General features: G+C 48.8%; 1 pseudogene; it reads left to right on the top strand.

The window, feature by feature from the left end:
• The first annotated feature begins 402 nt into the window (after positions 1-402).
• On the top strand, positions 403-1497 carry LOC100338400 (type 1 phosphatidylinositol 4,5-bisphosphate 4-phosphatase pseudogene; annotated as a pseudogene).
• The last annotated feature ends 5407 nt before the right edge of the window (positions 1498-6904 follow it).

Raw genomic sequence — 6904 nt, 5'->3', positions numbered from 1 at the left:
GTTCCCCTAGAAGCATACTCTGAGATAAGAATTAGAGTAGAATTAGCTAATTTGCAAGATGGTTTCAGGCAGCTTCACCAGGGGAAGTGAAACCAATCAACACAGGATACATCAGTGAGCAGCTTCACTAGGTGCACACCTAGAGTTCAGTCCCACTGGTGAGAAACTGGAGAGAGAGAAGGGAAAACATGCCTCCAATTTGTCCCAACCAAAAGACAAGAAGCTATGGAACTTTCTCCCAACCACCACACATCCTTGGTTGAGGCACTGACTTCCGGGTACTCCCACCCTGCCCTGCACACCATTACAGGTGCTTCCTAGGTCAAAAGGAAAAGAAAACAGTGGGGGACCCGGTAGTGGCGGCGGTGGCGGCGGCTGCGGCGACAGCGGCGGCGAAAGCAGCCGGATAGCTGACCAGAGCGGGAGGCGTCTGTAGCGGCCATGGCGGCGGATGGAGAGCGTTCCCCGCTGCTGTCCGAACCCATCGACGGAGGCGCTGGCGGCAACGGTTTAGTGGGGCCGGGAGGGAGTGGGGCTGGGCCCGGGGGAGGCCTGACCCCCTCCGCATTCCCCCCGTTCCCCGAGGGGCACCCAGCTGTGTTGCCTGGGGAGGACCCACCCCCCTACTCACCGCTGACCAGCCCGGATAGTGGGAGCGCCCCCATGATCACCTGCCGAGTCTGCCATTCTCTCATCAATGTGGAAGGCAAGATGCATCAGCATGTAGTCAAATGTGGTGTCTGCAACGAAGCCACTCCCATCAAGAATGCACCTCCAGGAAAAAAAATATGTCCGATGTCCCTGTAACTGCCTCCTTATCTGCAAAGTGACTTCCCAGCGGATTGCCTGTCCTCGGCCCTACTGCAAAAGAATCATCAACCTCGGACCTGTGCACCCAGGACCTCTGAGTCCAGAACCACAGCCCGTGGGTGTCAGAGTCACCTGTGGACATTGCAAGAATACTTTCCTGTGGACAGAGTTCACAGACCGAACCTTGGCGCGTTGCCCTCACTGCAGGAAAGTGTCATCTATTGGGCGCAGATACCCACGAAAGAGATGTGTCTGTTGCTTCTTGCTTGGTTTACTCTTTGTGGTCACTGCTACTGGCCTTGCTTTTGGCACACGGAAGCATGCACGGCGGTATGGAGGCATCTACGCAGCCTGGGCGTTTGTGATCCTGTTGGCTGTGCTGTGTTTGGGCAGGGCCCTCTATTGGGCCTGCATGAAGGTCAGCCACCCTGTCCAGAACTTCTCCTGAGCCCCACGATGACCCACAGACTGTGCCTGGCCCCTCCCTGGTGGGGACAGTGACACTACCAAGGGAGCTGGGATGACTCCCTGGGCTTCTGTGAGGAAGCCAAGCAGCTGCCTTCCTTTTCCCTGGGGAGAGGTAGGAAGGAACCAGGCCTTCATTTGGTTTGGAGGGGTGGATAAGACCATTGCTGGCCATCTGCTTTCCTCCAAGGATTGCAGTTTAGGGTGAAGTAGGCAAAACGTCGCCCCTAAACCTGGGTCCTCAAGACGGTTCTAGCCTAGTTCTTCCTATGTGCTCCCTGAACCCATCCCTCTCCCTTACACATTCCAGGGCAGGGTGGGGGTGGGTAGCCCTGGGGGTTCTTTTGCACCATTAGGACCTTGCTGCTTCCATTGCACTTCACCAGGGGCTGGCTCTGGCCTCAGTACCCTGTCTCCTCTCCCACATTCCATGTCCTATGGGGGTGGGGTCAGCCGCTGCTTTGTACAGAACCACAGGAACTGGTGTGTATATAACTATTTAATTTGGGGTACGTTCCCCTAGTCCTGTACTTCCCTGAACTCCTCCTTCAAACCTTCCCTGCCCCCCAGTTGCAGTATTAAACTGGGCGGGTAGGACTGCTGTCTTGGGGGAGGTTAGGGACTCACCCTGTGCTTGTAAATAAAGAAGGTCATGACTACCCTTTAAAAAAAAAAAAAAAAGAAAAGAAAACAGGTAGCCGGCGCCGCGGCTCAATAGGCTAATCCTCCACCTAGCGGCGCCAGCACACTGGGTTCCAGTCCTGGTCGGGGCGCTGGATTCTTTCCTGGTTGCCCCTCTTCCAGGCCAGCTCTCTGCTGTGGCCCAGGAAGGCAGTGGAGGATGGCCCAAGTGCTTGGGCCCTACACCCCATGGGAGACCAGGAGAAGCACCTGGCTCCTGCCATCGGATCAGCGTAGTGCGCCGGCCGCAGCGCACCAGCCGTGGCAGCCATTGGAGGGTGAACCAATGGCAAAAGGAAGACCTTTCTCTCTGTCTCTCTCTCTCTCTCTCACTATCCACTCTGCCTGTCAAAAAAAAAAGAAAAAAAAAAAAAAGAAAGAACGAACGAACGAACGAACATAGGGAAAGACCACAAATCTTGAGAATATGGGCAGAGCAGGAACAGTCTCCTACAATCATGGAATGTGATTTGTGAAGCTCCAGCAGACTAAAGCTGTACATTTTCCTAATATATGTGACCACAAAATCTACTTTAGATAGACCATCCTCAAGGACTAATACTTAGTATAGTTTGGTACCCCTCAATATGTTAGAAGCTTGGTCTCCAACACAGTACTCTTGATAGGTGGTGGGACCTTCATGAGTTGAGGCCTAGTGGGAAGTCTTTAGGTCACAAGAATGCATAACCCAAGAAGGCAGTTCTTCCCAAAGGGTTGCTATAAAGTCTGCCTTTGTACCAAATTATCTCTCTCTTCCTGGTTTGAAATGGAACCACTTGCTCCAACATGTGATCCTGCCATTACCTTCTAGTGCCCTCACTAGAGATCAAAGCAATGATGCTGCCCATTCTTGAACTTGAACCTCCAAAATTGTGAGCTTAATCAATCATTCCTCTTTATAAAGTTAGTTTCCTTAGGTATTTGGTTGCAATCATGCAAGATGACTAATACAGTAATGCTCCACATAACAAAATTGAGTGTTCCCTGTTTAGGTCAGTGGTCACCAAACTGTCTGTAAGAGGCTAGACAGTAAGTATTCTTAGCTTTGCAGGTCATACGGCCTCTGCCACAGCTATTCAGCTCCATCTGCTGTATCCCGAAAGCTCTTGCACACAATATACAAATAGCCACGACTTCATTCCAACAAAACTTTATTTAAAAAATCAGGTGATTGGCCAGATTTCGCCCATGAGCTATGGTTTAGGTCATTTCTATAGTTCCATCCAGCTTGAGGATTCTGTGACACATCTGTGGGTTCCCTGCACATCAGAAAGGTCAAATTGGCTGATGTCAGCAAAGCCTTCATTCCTTCCACCCCACGTGAGGCCACGGCAAATGTGCTCCCGATCATTGTGCCTTGTCTCCCTGCAACCCCAGCCCCAACAGACCTTGCTGCAGCCTGCTCATCCTGTTTTGCCCACAGCCTCCCTGCTGAAGAAAAGCGACTGAGCCTAAATTTAATTATTCTGCTGAGGAAATAAAAATAGTGCTGCCTGATGCCAAGAATTTTCCAAGTCATGGAGAGAGAAAAATAAATAGTAGCTCAAAATAAACAAGTCCTCCCCCTGCCTCGTGGGGCTCTAGCGAGGTGTGAAGACTGGAAGGGGGGCGTGGGTGGGAGGTCAGATGGCAAGACTCAGCTCCAGCTTCCTCATCTTCCAGCTTGAAGACATAAGGCGTTAGCTGCTCATGGTGCACTCATTTAGCCGCATTTGTTAGCCACATAGTGACTGACTGTCAGGCATTCATTTCTTCACTCAGTAAAAATACACTGGATGCATTCTGTGTGCCAGACACTGTGCTAGACAGCTCTGGCTATATAAGGCCCAGTGCAAAACAAAACTTCAGGGCTGCTTGATCAACCAATATTAAGCATGTCAGTATGGTGACAGCAGAGTATTAAACCAAGTAAGGGGCCCTTTTGAGTGCTGTGTAAATACCTAAGCCATACAATCATGAAGGCATCACTGGGGCTGGATGCTGATACTACAAAGACATATATGAAGTTACAGAAAAGGATTCTCATCTTCCCCTCCAGAACTATCGAGAAGATAGGTGCAACAAAAGATCTGTCGGGACACCGTGCCAGCTTTGTCGGTTCCCTTACTACTTTAATGCATATCAGGCACTAGAGAGCTTCAACACCAAACAGCCAGAACCTGTGACACTTTGTTGGTGTCTAACCAGAGACTGCTAGAGCCACTTTACCTTGGAAGCTCAGAGAAATGCACATCTTTCACCACTGACTTGTGTGGGAATTCGACTAGTCTGGCCCCTGCTCAGTGGTTGGGTCAACTGCAAAGCCAGTGTGTGCTGACCCCAGGCCTCCCTTGCAGCACTGAGACACACCCCTCTACTTAGCCTCCTCCCCATCCTGCTTTGCCACTTCCCTACCCCTTCTGATCAGAATCACTTTCTAACAGATGACCTCTGAGAACAGAGGTGGAAATGGAGGCTGAACCTTCTACATCATGTGGCCACAACTGGAATTTTCACTGGATCTTGACTAGTGGACATTCTGCAAAGGTTTGAGATGAATGGTGGAAGTAGCAGGAGGTATGATGATTCCTCTCTATTTGTCTCTCAGCTCTTCTCTTCACTCTGTTGTACCCAGCTCTACCTCTGGTAAGGTTGACCTCTACGGACTGCATAGACAAGACAACCTTGTTTTCTGGCTTCTGGTTGGAGTAGGCCAACGGTCTGTGATGACAGGATGGTGAAGGAGTGTGAGTACATAATGGGTGGTTTGACTTGATTTTATGGTATATATTTGGGTAGAAATATTTTTTCATGCTCTTGTGATAATTCTCAGGTTCTTATTTAGTTCTACTGCTGGGTTTCAGAAGTCCCATTTCAGAGAATAATTAATAGAGTCAGCTTCCTCCCAACAAAATTGGATCTATGAAGTATTTGTGCTCTTGGTACAAAAGAGAAGGCTGACAGATAGATGCAGTTAGAAAATCATGAGAAGCATTTTGCAAAGTAAACATCATTAGAAGGAGAGAAAGATGAAGCTAAAATACATGTTTCCTATTAAGCTTGCTTTAGATTACAAATCACACAGGACCTTGACTGGATAGCCACTGGTGACAAAGCCTGCAGTCCAGTTCTTTGTCTTTCTCACTTCCAGCCAACATGCTGCAGGCACATGTATTTGAAAGGCCCTTTCTGCAGCCTCAGAAAAGATGACAAGGGGCTCTTCCCAAAGACACACTTGACTGGGGGACCCATTTGATTGCCTATCACCTCCAAGTGTATATGCTGTCAGACCAGTCAAGGCCCCGCATGACAGACTCAGACTGGCTAATTAACTAGACAACAAAGGGATCCTTCCCAAAGCACAAACAGGGTAAGAGAACCAAGCTGCAAGGGGTCAGGAAGAAGCCTGGCTCTAGCAGCTTCCCACTACGACCTGGCCCAGCCCCAGCTATTGCAGATATCTGGGAAAAGAATGAGTGGATGAGAGATCTCTGTATCTTTATGTCTATCTGTCTCTCTCTCTCTCCATCCCTTTCAAATAAATTATTTTTCTAAGCCATACTTTTAGGAATTGGTGGCTTCAAACAGGATTCCCTTCATTCTACAAGTTTCTCACAGACCTTCTACCCATCACTGCTCGAGTATAGGTTTGCTGTTTCATTTACCGAGTATCCACCCCGGCTTCCTATAACCATGCTTCAGTTTCCCCTTGGAAAATGAACTAGGTGGTCCTTCAGAGATAGATGGGCTTATGATGCTGAGCGTGTGCGTGTGCGTGTGCGTGTGCGTGTGTGTGTGTGTGTGTGTGGCGGGGGGAATTACAAGGACAGACATGCATCTAATCCAAGACAAAGAGTCGGTGCTGAAAGTGTTAAGGGAAAGGTTTTATTTTTCCACTAGGGTTCTTAAGCCCTTGGAAACCACACTTGGAGAGAGCTGACTGAGACTGAAGACAATAGAAAAGCAGCCAGAGCTGCGAGATGAAGAGAGACGGATTCACAGTGACACTGTGCAAGCACCTGGCTCAGGTCTCACAGGAGGACAGCAATTCATGAAGCCAGACAGCCCCCGAACCTCTCAATTAAGTCAGCCAGTGAGTTCCTTTTTGGGCTTGGACTAGCTTGAAGCTACTAGGCTCCCACAGTCCCTGACTCCATCCCTCTCATTTTGAATGGTCTAGGGTTTTTTGTTTGTTTTGGTTTTGGTTTCGGTTTTGCTTTTTTTTTTTTTTTTTTTTTGGTCGTTTGAGTTGTGTGTTTTGTTTTTTTTTTGCAGTGGGGGGTGGGGTGGGAGGGGGGTAGGTGGTTAAATGGCCAGCAGACTGAGTTCCTTGTGTTCTTTTCTACCCAAAGTTAGGCACAAATTAGCAAGTGCTCACTAAACATGGAAGGCAAACAACAGTCGGGGTTCCAGGATAAGGTAGCTCAGAATTACTAGTTCCTCAATAATAGTAATAAGAAGGATGATGATGACGATGATGATATAGCTATCAGTTATTGCACTTGGAGCTTCTAAGGGTTTTTGCAAGCATTTCCCACCACCTCAAGTTAAACCACACTTACCAGAAATCCAAGACTCAGAGGTTTCAAGTGACTTGACCAGGCATGCTGCTAGAAGTCGCAGACCCACGGTGTCTGCTCCAAAGACTGTCTACCATGCAAACAGCTTCTGAGCCTTTCTTCCACTTCCCCATTTTCCCGGATGAAAATCCCTATCCTGACTTGTCATTCCTGGCTCTGCCTTGCTTGAACTCCACCATATCAGGGAATTAGAACTAAACTCGTTTCCCTGTCCCACCTCTCCAGGCCAGACCTGGCCCCCAGTAGACCCTGTGGCTTCACCCTAGACCAAGCATAGAAGCATCTTCTCCTGTTCAGAATCACTTTAGGGGCTGAGAAATTCAATGGCACAGTCCGAAGCCTGTATCCAACTAGGATATTCCAGGTTGGCTCTCCAAAATATCCAGTTG

Source organism: Oryctolagus cuniculus, chromosome 10 (assembly GCF_051225735.1).
Source record: "Oryctolagus cuniculus isolate XC-2025 breed Fujian yellow rabbit chromosome 10, ASM5122573v1, whole genome shotgun sequence".
NCBI lineage: Eukaryota > Metazoa > Chordata > Mammalia > Lagomorpha > Leporidae > Oryctolagus > Oryctolagus cuniculus.
This window is presented reverse-complemented; position numbering and strand designations above follow the sequence as displayed.